The sequence below is a fragment of the Benincasa hispida genome, chromosome 1, assembly GCF_009727055.1.
Source record: "Benincasa hispida cultivar B227 chromosome 1, ASM972705v1, whole genome shotgun sequence".
NCBI classification, from domain to species: domain Eukaryota; kingdom Viridiplantae; phylum Streptophyta; class Magnoliopsida; order Cucurbitales; family Cucurbitaceae; genus Benincasa; species Benincasa hispida.
Genome location: NC_052349.1, coordinates 67,822,941 through 67,840,127, shown reverse-complemented (window position 1 = coordinate 67,840,127; position 17,187 = coordinate 67,822,941).

The window sequence follows — 17,187 nt, the reverse complement described above, 5'->3', positions numbered from 1 at the left end:
TTCTTTTCCTTTTTTCTTCATTTGGACATTTTTATCCTTTGAAAAACCAGACTTCTTTTCAGAGAGTTTTGCACTAGATGTCAATCCTTTCTAAAATTTCTTTTGGGTAACAACATTTGTTTCCCCTTCTTGACTTTTATTTTTTATTAATGATTGATAAGTCTGAAGTTCATTTAGGAGAGTTTTTAAATTATAATCAATCTTATTCATCACAACGTTTGTGCGAAAAGTTAGGAAGATCTTCGGAAGAGATTCCATGATCATACTGACTTGACTTTTCTCGTTTATGACAACACCATTCACTTCTGCAATATTGAAGTGGATCATCATGTCCATCATATCGTACCGATGAAGACGACTATCCAAACATCCCTTGTAACGACTCCATGATCTCTTTAGAAATGACCATTGTTTCATGCTTTTTAGTAAGCACGTCAGATATGCTTGCTAAAATATAGGCTTGGGCCTTTTCATTAGCCCTAATTCATCTGTCATAGGCATCCTGAATATTTCGGTTTGCATTTGAACTGGGAAGCAGAGGACATTCCTTTGTTAAAATGAACCTCAAGTCATCAACAACTAGTATCCTATTTATGTTTAATTTCCAGTTCGAATAACCTTCACCATTGAACTGAACAAAAGCTAAGAGTTGGATTATTGAATTCGACATGCTGAAACATAAACAAATTCTATCAGAAAATTGCATCTAAATCCAATTTTTAGCAAAGATAATAAAGTACCTAAAATTCTTTATTTATTTGCAATGATACTTTAATGAGTCTGAATAGATGTTACCGAAGGCCAGTCAAATACTCCTTCACTGAAGCAAGACATTCTTGACTAAATATTAATTCCAGAATAACTCTTTTTTCTATTAGTTATTTAGTTACCATTTTTGGGCATGAACTTAGTAACACTTGGTAACTTTTGTAAGTGTGACCTTCCATTTTTCAGATTTCATAGAACAATATCAACATATCCCTGATTCGGAAGATAATGTTGAAGACAAAACTAAGAAACCCTATTCATTTCTGAAGTCTGAGTTGTTCTGAATCTTATGTTACAACCCTCTGAGGGGACCGTCGTGAAAAATGACTAGCTAATGCCACCTAAAAACGACAACGGGCCCAAGATAAAAATCTTAAGGTTCAGACTAATAGAAGAGACCGTAGGACGTGCTGACACATTTTCTGCACCCACTTACTATGAACAACTTCCACTATTCACTTGTTATTGACCCATACAAACACTTTTCGAATAGAGTAGTCGCAGTAAAAGTGATACGAAGTCGAGCATGGATCTTATACTATGAACTCTTAAGAACGCGAGAGCTAAAAATAACATATTGTATATATTATTAATCTCCCTTTGAAGTGTTCTATTTGTTTGGGTAAATATTTACTTAGGTTTATTTTTTCTAATTAAACAACCTAAGTCTAGATGATCTTTCCAAACATAACTTTTATATTGGATTTAACCTAGGATGTCTAGGTGACAAAACAAATTTTAAAACCTCACATCGTTCATGCATCCTCATAAAATAGGGTTAACAACGCTTAATTATTTGGTTGTAATCCTCCGATAGGAGGTGTTCCATAAACCGTCAACTTAAATACCTCTAGCCTTAGACAGAATTGTATATCGGTTGAGTTTGTAACCCTAATTTACAAGATAACGACTTATTTTAACTATTAAAACAAATTATTATTTGTTAACCTACATGAGCATGCATTTTATCTTTGTTATGGATTTTGAATATCTAATCCAATTTTATAACGACTTATAAAACTATAGACATGCTTTTCATCCATAACATATCAAGCATTTCAGTATTTAATATAATACCTTATATTAAAACTTGAAACCCTAAACATGCATACTATATATTATAACTGTTTATAACATACTTTTAATGCATGTAACATGCTTCCTATGGTAGGGTTTTAAATCTATATGGCATACTTTATGCATATACAAGATTTATTTAATTAAAACATACATTCATAAAGCATAAATAATTAAACACACACTGATATGGACAAGTTTTGGCATTTTAAACAAGTAAAAAACCTAAATTATTACAATAATAATTAGAAACTCCTTCAAGAGGCATATAGACTACTCAAACAAAATCAAACAAAACCCAAACCACCTGAACCAGATCTCCAAAGCAAAAAACCGGATTGAACCGGCCAAAATAGGCTTGAAACGACCCTCTTAGACTCGAACCAACTCACTTGAATCGCCAATCAGGTCGCGCGCACGCTTTCCGGGCTAGGATGAGCAGTGTTGCAACACTTCATCCCAGCGTTGCAACACCACGAGTTGGCCTCCTTGTTTTTTAGCTAAATTATGAGCAGTGTTGCAACGCTCTAAGGGCAGTGTTGCAATGTTGCCTGACAATAGTATCAAAGCAGAGTTTCTGTTTCTGACCTTCCTTACTTCTTTCATCAATTACAGCCTAATTAAACCTCTTTTGATTCTAACAAATTTACAGTCTCTTAATCAAGCGTTAAGGCCCATAAACAAAGAGTCAATTACAACAAGTAACACTTAATTGAAGAGAATTTAAATGCCAAAACTAAAAATATACATATCAGTTTACATTAACACTTTATAACGTAAATTGAGTGCTTAAATCATGCTCTGATACCAATTGATAGAGTTAACATGAAATTAGCGAGAGAAATTAGGATCAATAAGCATTCTAATTTATCAATTATAGTAATTAAGACACATGCTCATAAGAAAATAGAGGGTTTCAAGAAATGAATTTTGAAGACCTTCTTCAATCCATGAGTTCAACTTCAATCTACTGGAATCAAAAACATGAAGAGGAAGAAAAAAAATCATTAAGCATCTTAATTCCTCAATTTTGACATCAAAATAAGCATGATCATAGCATATTAAGAGGGTTTCGTTACATACCTTTGAAAATCCTCTTCAAACTCGAAATTCAGCTACAATCTTCTCCAATTCTTGCTGTGGACCTTCATTAAAGCTTCTCTACTATTCTATAGGAGTCTTAGATTGAGTTGTGGGATTCAAAACAAGTTTAAACTTAGGGAATTGAAGGAAAGGTTTTCTGGTTTTTCAGCTTGCTGAAGAACACCTTCTTCAACCTTCAAAGACTCAGGAATTCAACAATTGCATCAACGTTTCCACTCAACTAAGAGTGATTTTATTATGTGACTCTCATGAAAACTAATCGCTTCAAGTGATACCAGCTATCTCTTGAATTTGATGGTGGAATTATGTGTAATAAAGTGACGAACCTTCTTGCTTGAAAGTGGGAAAATCCCACATTGGGAATTTTTTTCCAATTTTCAATTTCACTTTTTCTATTTTGAAATTAATTTTCAAAATCAAAATATTTTTCCAATTTTAATTCTTTAATTAAAATTAAAATTTTATTAATTTTACAAAAAATAATTCAATAATAAATTTTTCTAATAAAATTAATAATTATAATTAATTAAACAATTTGATTAATTCTATTAATTTAATATCAAATATTAAATTAATTTGTCATCTCCATTACCATGAATCCCTATTCATGAAATTAATATTTAAATCATATTTATATATTAATCGATTCTCCAAATACGTTTAATTCCAAAATTAAACGGGTAATTATATCACATATAAATATTAATTTCCTTAATTCGAATTTGAACATTTCAAATCAATTCATCAAGCTATTCTAAGGCTAATCCATTTGTGAGCTAGTAGAGGGCCCTAATGGGCCTATAGATCATGGGCTCCAACGATCCGAGAATAATTAGTTAAACTCTTTACACTGAATTAACCCTCATTCGTTAACTAGCGGATCACTCCACTAAAGCCCAGTAGTTGCACCCCACTCACTGAAGATATATTGTGTCCACTCAATATAACCATAATTAGTAAGTTAACCTTTCATGGGTTGTTCATAATAATGGCTGGGTCAAAAGACTGTTTTACCTCTACGATTACCTCTTTTTTCTTAAGTCCCACTGATCCTTTAATGAACAATTGGTTTATGATCCGATCATCAAACTGAGTCCCTTCCGAGCTAGTAAGAGAGTGGGGCCCTTTGTTCAAGATCCGAAGTCAGCATTTAAGGGAACAACCTCTCTACTATCCTTGAAAGTGGATAGGAGCGAATTCCATCTTACACCCTATATCCCCAGCTATCTACCCAGTCTTACCCTTGAAATGGGAGGCTTATTGAGCCGACGTTGTTGAGCCAATCCTCATCTATGTAAATCTAAGAATAATCCTGAATACACAGAAGTTAATAGTTAGCTCAGGATTAAGGTCAAGTTACCTAGGTCATCGTTTTGAAATAGTTAGTCTTAAACAGTAAATAGTGTTATAAAGTAAGAGTGGCTTATTTCTTGGTCTGATCTTATGCAAACTCATTGCACAGGACGCCCCCACTCCTCTTGTCACCATGAATTAGGATCACTTCGTTTGTAGTACTTTACAACTTCTTGTAACAACTATAGAGTGGGCAAAATCCGAAAATGTTACCAGAATAAAACACCCAACTTTATTTGTATACTATAGATCATTTTGACTATTTACTCGAATCTGATCCACTCTTATGTCTCCACATAAAGTTCAAGTACTCATGTAATAGGCATGGACCCTTTAGTTTATTGGATTTATTTCTAAAACAAAATAAGCAATTCATATATTCAATAACAACTTTATCGATTTATAAAATGAGTTTATTGTTTACAAACCATGAGTTTTAGGACATAAAATCGAATATAACCTTCGATCCAAAAGCTTGTAGAACATTACTTGATCTTCCCTGCTATTCTTTTGGACCATAGATTGATTCGTGAGAATCAAAATGATCTGAATTGATGGAGAATTATGGAGAAGCAAAGTTGGTTTTGAGAACATGCAATGAAGAACTCTTCTTCAACCTTGAATCTCATAAAATTTCAGTCTTGCATGCCCTTCATCTCAAATAAAGACACTCCTTTTTAATCGGTTTCTTCATCCAATCACATTGCATGACATGAAGACAGCACCTACTTAAGTAAATTAATGGAATTGTGAGTTGAAAAAACACCAAAAATGGGATAACCCCATTATCTTTATTTTTCATTTTCTAAAATTTTACTTTATAAAATTAATCCAAATTTTGAAATCCAAATTTCAAATTTAATTTGATTTATTTTTAAAATCAAATTTCAAATTTTAGAAAAAAAATTATAAAATTAATTTAACCAAAATTAATTTCAATAATTAATTTGAATAAAATTAATTCTAATTTAATCAAACTTTTAATTTAAACCAATATCAAATATTAAATTAAACACCAATTCCAGAAACATGAATTTCCATTCACGTATTTAATCTTTAAATTAAATTTAAATATTAGTCAATTTTCCAATTTTGCTTAATTTGATAATTAAACGTGTAATTATATCTTATATGATTACTCATTCTTTTAATTTGAATTTGAACATTTCAAATTCACTCATCATTCTATTCTAAGGTTTAAACCGCTTGGGAGCTAGTAGGAGGACCTAATGGACCTACAGATCATGGGCTTCAACGATTCAAGATTAATCGGTTAAAGTTTTTAATCTTAATTAACCAAAATTCGTAACTATCGAGTCACTCCATTAAAGCCTAGTAGTTGCACTCCCTTTACTGTAGATATATTTCTGTCCACTTAATTTAACCGTAATCAGTAAGTCGACCCTTCATAGATTGTTCATAATAACGGATGGGTCAAATGCTATTTTACCCCCTGAGATTACATCTTGCTTCTTAAGTTTCACTAATCCTCTAATAAATAATTGGTTATTGATCCAATCACCAAACCGAGTCCTTCTTGGGCCAATGAGAGGGTGAGGCTCCTTGTTCAAGACTTGGAATCAGTACTTAAGAGAACAACCTCTCTACTAATTCTAAAGGCGGGTAGGAGTAAATTCTGTCTCGAACGATTCAGGATCACATCGTTTGTATTGAATACAAAGTGGGTTGCAACCTATAATATTACCAGAATAAGGTACCAACCTTATTCATATACAATAGACCATTTTGGATATTTAATCGAACTTTATCCATCTTTATGTCTTGAAGTTCAAGTATTCATGATCGTTGGAGCCCATGATTTGTAGGTCCACGAGGTCCTCCTACTAGCTCGTAAATGGATTAGACTAAGAGTAGCGTGATAAGTTTATTTGAAATGTTCAAATTAGAATTAAGAGAAAATAGTAATTATATGTGATATAATTATGCGGTTAAATTAGAATTAAACGAAATTGGAGAATTAATTAATATTTAAATATGATTTAAATATTAAATTCATGAATAGGAATTCATGATGGTGGAATTTGTGTAAAATTAATTCAATATTTGATATTAAATTAATTAGAATTAATTAAATTGTTTAATTAATTATTTATTATTAATTTTATTAAAAAATCATTAATGAACTAATTTTTTAAAATTAATAAAAATTTCAATTTAAAAAAAATTGATTTTGGAAATGAATTTGAAAAATCAAAAATTGGAAAAAGTGGGAGATCTCCACTATCCAACCATATAGCTCACTCAATTCCCACCAAATTCTTGATTCAATCTTCCAAGCATGAGGTGCTCTTCATGTAGCTATCTTCTTTTCATGATGGTCTTGCAATAAATAGGGAAGATTGGACTGAGAATCTAGCATGCAAACTATATGTAATTGTTGAGCTTTACTGAAAACTTGTGAGGTTGAAGAAGGTGTTCTTCAAGTTGCATTAGTGAGCTTCTTCTCCAAATTTTCTTCATTCAAGCTTATTTTAAGTCTCACAACTCAATCTAAGGCTCCAAAAGAATAGTAGGAAAGGTCTTCAGGTAGTTCACAAGAAGATTTGGAGAAGATTTGTAGCTGAATTCGAGTTTTAAGAGGTTCTACAAAGGTATGTCTTGAAACCCTCTTATTATTGTATGAGCATGTTTTATTTATAGTCAAAATTAATGAATTAGAATGCTTATTCTGTTATACTCCAACAAGACCATCTGGACAACAGTTAAGAACATCCTCAAGTATCTTAGGAGAACAAAGGACTACAAGCTGGTGTATGGAGCTAAGGATTTGATCGTTACCGGATACACCGACTTTGATTAACTGACAAGGATTCTAGGAAATCCACATCAGGATCAGTGTTTACCCTGAACGCGGGAGTTGTAGTATGGTGTAGCATCAAACAAGGATGCATTGCAAATTCCACTATGAAAGCTGAATATGTAGCTTCTTGTGAAGCAGCAAGGGAAGTAGTTTGGCTCAAGGAGTTCCTAAGAGATTTGGAAGTTGTTCCAAATATGGACTTACTCATCACCATATTTGTGACAACAGTGGGCAGTAGTCATTACTGATTCATTTACGAAGGCTCTCACAGCTAAAGTATTTGAAGGTCATATAGAGAGTCTAGGTCTACGAGACATATACGTTGTATAATCTAGGGCAAGTAGGATATATGTAATAGGTATATGGATGCCCTAGTTTATTATATTTATTTACAATAATCTCGCCTTTTGGATTGTGTACAACACACTGACTAAAGTTTTAGTTCAAATGGAATTTTGTTGAGATCCATGCCCTAAAACTCGTAGATAGCAAATGTTATCAATTGATCGCCATCAATAAAGAGTTATAGATGTTAAATCAATAAATGGTATTCTTTACATTGTTGTCTATTTTATCTTAATAACTCTAAATCCATTAAACTAACATTCAAAGTTGTCTTATGAGTCTTGAACTATATGTGGAGACAAATAGAGATCATTGTTCAAGATAAAACCTAAAGGGTTTATGGTATAGAAATAAGGTTGGGTACCTTATCTTGATAACACTATAGATACGACCCACTTTGTATTTGATACAAACGTAATGATCTAACGCGTTCATGTAGGTGACACATGAGTTCGGGTATCCTATGCAATAAGTTTGCATAAGATTGGACCATGGAATAGTAACCACTAGATGTAAATGTTGGGGTTGATGTCGTAAACTCTCGTTGGGACCTATAAACACTTGTATTGAACAAACGCTTGTGATGTAATAATATGAGATATTTTCTTCACTGTTGTCTATGAAGTATGAGGTATTTTATTTGCTTTACCACAAACCAATAACTAAGATCCCTGGTCTTCATTGTAACTTAAGCATGTATATGGAGACATACAAGTGGATCATGCATTAAGTGATAACCAAAATGGTCTATAGTATATGGATATAGGAGGGAAACCTTATCCTGGTGACACTATGAATGTGGTCCGCTTTGTAGATTGTTACAAGTATTGTGACGTGCTACAGATGGTCTGATCCTGATCATTCATGTGGAGACATGCGAGCGGGGGCGTCCTCTACAAAGGAGTTTGTACAAAACTGGACTACGAAGTGTTTAGTCTCGTTATATAACACCGTTCATGATAAAGACTTCGCTTCACTAGGATGACCATAGGTAACATGACCTCAATCCTGAGTGAGTTGGGAACTCCTGTCTTTGAGGGCGGTCCTTTGATTTGCATGGGTGTAAGTGGCCAGATTGTCGTCTCAAACCTACCACTTTGGGAATTCATCTGATTGGGGAGCTGGGAACTCGGCTACATAAGATGAAATACACTTATTCCCCGAAGCAGGGGTAAGTAGATAGATTGCTCCCTTAAGGGCTGATTCTAGGGTTTGAATGATGTGGTGCCGCACACCTTCTCATGGCCCGAGAGGTATCCATTCATAATAGGACTATGATGTATTATTCATTAGAGGGATCAGTGGTACTTAAGAAGTTAGATGTAACTACAGGGGCAAAACAATAAATTTGCCCAACTGTACTTACGAGCATCTGTGAAGGGTTATCATACTGTTGACTAGTTATATCCGATGGACACAGAAATATATTTGTGGTGAGAAGAGTGCAACTGTCGGTCTTTAGTGGAGTGCCGGCAGTTAACGGATGGTGGATCTTGTGGCTAAAGAGTTTAGTCAGCTATTCACGTACCGTTAGAGCTTCAAGCTACAAGTTCATAAGGCCTCCTTGGTAGCTCAATGGATTCAAGTTGAGAATCAGTTTTTGGATCAATTTAATGTGTTTAAATTGACGAGAGGAAGTTTGATTATATATGATATGATTAAACTGGTTCAATTATATATGATATAGTTGACATAATGTATGAGATACATTAATTGGAGGAAAATGATATAAATATGATTTATATCAAGTAAAGGAGAAAAAGACTATGGTTTCAAACTATAGGTTATAAATATAATATGTAAGTTAGTTATTATATTGATTTATAATTAAAACAATTATGAGATAATTGTTGGTGGTTTTCTTCATAACCATGCGTGAAAGTGGGAGGTTGCATTCAGTTTTAATAACTGAAAGGATAAAATGAAAATTGTTTTCATTTTTGCATGAGAATCATTGCATCGCTTTATTAGAGTACACAACTCATCGTTTAACTTATGAGAGCCTACACAACAGCTCCAAGTGTTTTCCTAAATGATCGTGTACACGCACATCTTTCCTAAACGATCGTGTAGCTCTTACTAAGCGATTGCGCACCTGAGCGAGTTTCACTAAACGATCTGACCTATTTTACTATACGATCATGTACATTTACTAAACGATCAAGCACCAGTCTATACGATAAACTCTAAACTCTCCCACTTGCTTGGTTGTTGAATACGATCATTGTTTCCTCCTTCCCTCTACCAAATCCAACAAGCCCACACCTCCTGGATTCTCACTCCAAGAATATCAAGGTCACCGAGTGGTAGTGTCCAAGTTGCTGCTTGTTCGTGTAGAAGACTGTTCATTTGCTGAGCGACAGTGAGAGATTTAGGTAGATGATTGGCTTGGCGTTGCAGCGACAGCGAGAGGTGTTGATCCAAGCGAGAACGAGAGATAAATAGAGGAAGAGTTCAAGGTGAGTCTCTCATTCCTTTGTATTTGATTGTTAAAAACATGCCATAATTTATTCTGAAATGCATAACTTGTATGTATGTTTGTGAATGCTTGTATTTTTGTCACAATGAATTTGGAACGATCTTGCTTCCATTCATAGGTACTCTTTGATAAGAGTTCCTTCAGTAACACTATTGACTAGTTAGGTTTCTATTTCAATAGGATGACCTAGGTGACTTAGTCTAAATCCTGTGTAAATTATGAACTCTTGTTGACGAGGGATTGACCTTTGATTTGCATGGATGAGGGTGGCCAGTTCGCCGACCCAATATGCCTACCATTTTGGGGACAATGCCGAGTGGGAGCTAGGAGCATAATAATACAAGATGAAATTCACTCTTTCCCGCCTTAAAGGTAAGTAGATGAGTGTACCCTTAAGTGGTGTCTCCAGGACTTGAACAAAGGTCCCTACCCTCTCATTGGCCTGAGAGGGGTTTCTGTTTATTGATTGGACCATAAACAGGTTGTTTCATTAAAGAAGCATTGGTACTTAAGGAGTCAAAAGTAGCCCAAGGGTAAAACGATAATTTTACTCAGTTGAAGTTATGAACACTCGTGAAGGACTAACTTATTGGTATTGATCTATATCCATGGACACAAATATATATATGTATTGAGAAGAGTGCAGTTATGGGTCTTTAGTGGAGTATACCTACAGTTAACGAATATTGATTAATTTGGTTAATGAATTTTTCCAATTTATCTCATATCGTTGGAGCTTCTGATCTACAGATCCACTAGGTCCCCTTGTTAGCTCATTAGAGAATACTTAAGAGAGATAATTTTAATTGTCCAAATTAATTTTAGAAAACTATATATTAGTGTGATTAATATATAATTAATTATGGATATGATTTATAATTAACTTGGAAAGTAATATTTGAATAAGATTCAAATTAATTAATTCAAGTGAATTAGATTTACAAAGAATTAATTAATAGAGAGGTTTTGCACATATACATGTGATGTTTATGATAATTAAACAAATACATTAAATTGGATTTAATGTATAAATAGTTATTTAATTATTGTGCAAATTAAAATTAAATAAATGTTATTTAATTGAGCTAATTAATTAAATCAGAGTTATTTAATTATATGGGCTAATTAATTAAATAAGTGTTATTTAATTAAATGGGCTAATTAATTAAATAAGTGTTATTTATTATTTATAGAAAAAAAATATTAGAAAAATAGCTTGGTCTTTTCTCTATATAAAGACCTCTCTATGGCCCTTTGGGAATACACACAACACAATACACAATAAGATAGTGTTATTGTGCAGAATTTTTTTCCTAAGCCATAAAGAAAATCCTCTCTATTCTCCAAAATCTTTTTCTCCTCTCCCTCTCCCAATAGTTGGATATCACCTATCCCTATATTGGAATTCCAAAGAATAACAAGATTACTCTCGTGTTAATGTTCGAGATTGTTCAAGAAATTGTTCGTGATCAAGATCATTGGAGATCCATTCGTTGGATCTAGGAGAGGATTGTTTGTGGCACTTAGGAATCTACAAAGGTAAGAATCATTCTAATCTTTTTCCTAAAGCATGCTAATTTACATTTTTATATTCTGTTTTATTTCAATGATTATGTTTATGTAAAAATCGGATTGTGGGATGCAAGGCATTCTAACAAAAGGCTTCTGCTGCGGGATTTGATCCCTTCACATGTGGTACTTGACTCCATTGCAACCTCGAGCCTGCTACCTCTTTGCTGCGAACTCCACTCTGTCATGTGGCCATCCAAGGTGGTCAACTCGACAACGTGGCGGTCAAGGCCACTTACCTCATCATCAAGACTTGCAACTTGGCTTTTGGATGTCTAAGATTGATTTGGAAATCTTGTCATGTTCAACTAACACAAAAAGAAAAGAAATCAAAGAAAAAGAAACTTTAATTAAAAACTAACTAAAAAGAACTAATTGTCTTCTCCAGCAACGACGCTAATTTGGCGGCTGGTTCTTTTTTATGTTGCTTTCAAAAAACTGCCAAACAAATAATATTTATAATTCACTGAACGAACAACTTAATTAACTAGTAGTTCAAGTAGCAAGTCCCAGATCGAACCATGGGAAAGTGTAGAAGATTAGTTCATTGAAGTGCATTTTAGTAAAAGTGGTAAAATGGGGGGAAGGGGGGTGGAGGGTTGGTGTGGATTGGAATAGGAAATGCATAAAAATCAATCAAATGCAAGTAAAGTAACAGATAAAAATGCAATTAAAGGAAATGACCTAGCTTAAGGGAATTGGAATTGTTCAATGTAATTTTGATCATCGAATTTCTTAATGTAATTTTAGTTTCTTAACTATGCCTAGTCTAATCGATTGGACATCCAACCAATGGTCCTAATTACCTAATTAGCTAAACATGCTTAAATGGATCCATATTAAACATGATTACCCAACCACATTAAAGTCTAGGGCTTACACTAGGATGAATGTTTAAATTCCACCGTCTAATTAAACACCCACTATGAATTTTTCTAGGTTGATAAGAACAATATGGTTCATTTTAGATAACAAATTGCAAGTCTAACTAACTATTGCTTTTTATGGACTCACTAACAATTTCATGTCATATATTGCTAGATAATCCTAAGCATTCAGCCACAAATCCTTAAGTAGTCTATCAGACAATCAAGATAAAATATAATTGATTAAGCAAGATAAACAGAGGCAAACCATAGCCATGAAAATTAAAATTAAATAAAACTCCCAAATTTACATTGTTTCAAAATCCCCTAAACTAGAAAATAGCTAGAACTTACCTTCCCATGGAGACAGGGAAGACAAATCCTAATATCGTTCCATTAATTACCTAAGAAAAAGGAAGAAAATAAATAAAAACACAAGTGGAAGAGGGAGAAGTTGAAGAAATTCGGCTGAAGGTCGAATTGGAGGTGATTCCTCTATGATCTCTTTGCCCTAAAATGAAGAGAAAAGGTTTACAATAGTCGCAACGTTGCAACCCTACGACAGACAACATGCAGGCCTCCGTTAACATTCGAAGCATTGCAACGTTGCCCTATTTTTCAGCATTATGGAGACTACTATCTTGTAGCATGGTGCAATACTCCATCCAGGGGCATTTTTGTCATTTCACATACTTTTGAAGTCTGGTTGCTCAAATTAGCTTCTAATTGCTCCAAATTAACCCCGAACAGCTTGAAATGACTGATTCTAACTCCAAGATGCTCGATACTTATAAAATAATTAAATAAACACATTAAAAATAGTAACAACCTAGAATTAAGAAGAGGAAAATAGCACATTTTCGATGCTATCACATCTTAATTAATTTTGTTTTATTTGCTAAGATTTGAAGTTAGTAGGTAAGTTAATGGAGGAGAAAGTTTTCAGAAGTGTTCAAGCTCCAAAAAGGAATTAACTAAGTTTTAGTTGAAAAATATTTTAAGTATAAATAAGGGAGCTCTCAGGTTAAAATAAGGGTATTCCACACTTAGTGAAAATTTGAAGTATATAAAGAGAAGGAAGTCATGTGTGGAGGCGTGTAGCATGAGGGATGTGCTTAGGAGTCCTTGGTAGTAAGACATGGACGGTTAAGTATAGGCAGCTTAAGGCGACAACCTTGGTGGCAGACTAGCATGAGGCATGTGTCGGGCCTCATGGGAGGTTAGATACATTGGTGATAGGCAACCAGATGCATTGTCGAGTACCTAAGACAAGACGTTGAATGAGTATGGTATGTGTAGTGAACCTATGGTCGAGAGGTTTGTGAATGTGAAGGATATGCCCCTCTTCATGCATTGTTAAGCTAAGGGAAATAATTTATTAAGTGGAATTAGTGGCCTAAGTGACATAATTAGAGGCAAAAGACAAGAGTTAGTGGCATGAGCTGTCACTTACTTAAGTAAGGGTGACATGCAAGTGGGGGTATAAATAAGGCCTATGAAGAAGAGTCAGTTTGACCACTTCTCTCTTGTTAAGAAGGAAGTTCTATAGCTAAATTGAAGCTTGATCAGTTTAGTAGATGATCTAGGGCTGCTGTGAAAAAATTTCCATAGTTTGATGTTGAAATCTTAAAGAAATTGAAGGTTGTTCTGATTTCTGGTCTACCTCGTGAAAGCTGTAAAGATTGGTAGATTTTTTAGCACTCTAAGAGGAATTAGAAGGTTCAAATTTGAGACAATGTAGTTTAAATATCATATAAAAAGGTCGTAGAAAAATTTTTGAGTTTTGATGAATGGATGTTAAGTTATAAGTTCTAAAAGTTGAATGTGGAATTTTAATGTTGACCAAGTAGGTAGTTGCATAGGTTGAAGAAGCAAGTAGCTAACTGAGGGCTTTGAAGGTGGGCGTTGAGTTAGCGCCAGTGGGGGAGGAAAGGGGGTTGCATGCGCGCATTAACAAATGCAAGCCCATTGATGATAGAGTTGATATTCAACCAAAGGAAGCAATTAGGATCTTAAACACTCTAATAACAATAATTTCAGCAAAGAAACATGCATGTTCATAACAACAATAGTAAAAGGGTTTCAAGTCTACAACCTTTGATGAATCCCTTTAGAACTTCAATCCTCCATGAAATTCTTCTTATAAGCTTGTTGTAGACAGCCACAAGGACTTCTCTACTATCCTCTTGGCTTTAGATTGGATGGTGGTATCCAAATTGAGATGGATTAGAGGTGAAAATTTGGAGTTGAAGAGATAGTTGTGTAAAAAAATCAAGAACTGAAATTTCTGTCAATTTTGTGAAATTACATGAAGTTTTAATCTCATTAAAACTTTCCTTTTTATAGAAAATTAACACGCAATATAAATTCACCATAAATTGACACCCAATTTAGCACTACCACTTTGGATTGGTTGGAATGAAATTGAAAAATGTGGGATAATCCCACTTCCAATTTTATTTATTTATTTATTTATTTATTTATTTTAATTAAATTAATTTAATCCTATTAACTTAATTTAATGAAATTAAATTTACATAAATTCAAACTTTATAAAATTACTTTCAAATAAATAAATAATCGATTATTAAATTAATTAATTTAATTTTATATTAATTTTATATCAAATATCAAATTAATAAAATACCTAATCCAAATATGAATCCATATTCATATATTTAAATCAAATTTAAATATTTTCAACTCTCAAATCTTTTTAGTTTAATAATTAGACGTTATTTATATCACATATAAGAATCCAAACCCTAATCTGAATTTGAACATTTCAAATTCACTCAATACGACATTCTAAGGTTTAATCCATTTACAAGCTAGTAGAGGGATCTAATGGACCTACAGATCATGAGCTCCAATGTTTTGAGATTAATTGGTTAAACTCTTCAAATCGAATTAATCAATATTTTTTAACTATCGAGACACTCCACTATAGCTTAGTAGTTGCACTCCCCTCACTGTAGATATATTTCTATCCACTTGATTTAACTATAATCAATAAGTCGATCCTTCATAGGTTGTTCGTATTTTCAACTAGGTCAAAATTATCGTTTTACCTCTATAATACATCTTGCTTCTTAAGTTCCTCTGATCCTCTAATGAACAATTGGTTTATGGTCCTACTAATAAACCAAGTCTCTCTCAACCATAGAGAGGGTGAGGCCTATCCTACCAATAAACCAAGTCCCTCTCAGCCATAGAGAGGGTGGGGCCTTTGTTCAAGACCAAGAGTTAGTACTTAAGGGAAAAACTTATCTGCTAACCCAAAAATGGGTAGGAATGAATTCCGTCTTGCATAACTATGTCCCTAGCTATCTATCCGGTCTTACCCCTAAAATGGGAGGCTATTGAGCGATGATGTTGAGCCACTCTCACCCATGCAGAATAATGGATAATCCGAAATAAACAAGAGTTCATAGTTAGTTCAAGATTGAGATCGAGTTACCTTAGATCATCGAACTGAAATAGTCAGTTTTAAATGTAAACAACCGTTATAAAGAAAACTGACTATTTCATGGTTTGGTCTTATGCAAACATCTTTTGCATAGGATTGCATAGGATGTCTCCACTCGCATGTCTCCACATGAACGACTTTGGGATCACATCGTTTATGTCAATATCCAAAGTGGGCCGCATCTATAGTATTCCCAGGATAAGGTACCTAACCCTATCCATATACTTATAGACCATTTTGGCTATATAATAAAACATGATCCACTTTTATATCTCTACATAAAGTTTAAGTATTCATATAATGTAAATGGTCTCCTTAAGATTACCATTCAGAAAGACAGTCTTGACGTCCATTTACCATATCTCACAATCATAAAATGTGGCTATGGAAAGGAGGATCCTGATAGACTTCAACATGACAACAGGTGAGAAAGTTTCCTCATAGTCCACTCCCTCGACCTGGGTATAACCCTTTGCCATGAATCTAGCCTTAAAGGTTTGCACCTTTCCATCTACACCTCTTTTTCTCTTGTAGATCCATTCGCAACCTATAGATTTTACCCCATCAAGTTGATCCACAAGTTCCCAGACGGAATTGAAGTACATAGACTCCATTTCATGATTCATGGCTTTAATCCACCCATCTTTGTCAACATCCTCCATTGCTTGCTTATAATACAATGGATCATTAACTCCATCATTAGACATGATGTTTTGGGCTTCAGTCAAACCCATGTAGCGTTCCAATGGGAGGCAACCCTCCCACTACGTTGAGACAGTCTCAACTCTTGAGATGGTTGATTACATGAATCGACATCAACAACTCTTGTTGATGTATCAGTCTGTTCAACAACTCCTGTTGAACTCTCAATAGTCTCATTAGAAATTTCATTTAAAACAAGCCTAATTCATGGTAAAATGATCCCAGATGTGGTCTTCTTCCAACAAAATAGCATTTTTCGATACAAACACCTTGTTCTCACTCCGATCATAGAAGTATCCACCTCTCGTTTCTTTGGGGTAGCCTACAAATAGGAAAACTTTTGAACGCGGTTCCAACTTTTAAGGGTTAGCCACGAGCATGTGGACCGGACATCCCCAAATCCCAAAGTGGCATAAACTACCTTTACGACCTCTTCATAGCTCAAAAGATGTTTCATAGCAACTCTTTGAGGGAACACTATTCAAAATGTAACATGCAGTCTCCACTACAAATCCCAAAAACGAGTCTGGAAGATGAGCATAACTCATCATAGACCGAACAATGTCTAACAGGGTTCTGTTTCTCCTTTCTGATACACCATTTTGCTGAGGTATACCTGGGGCTAAGAGTTGGG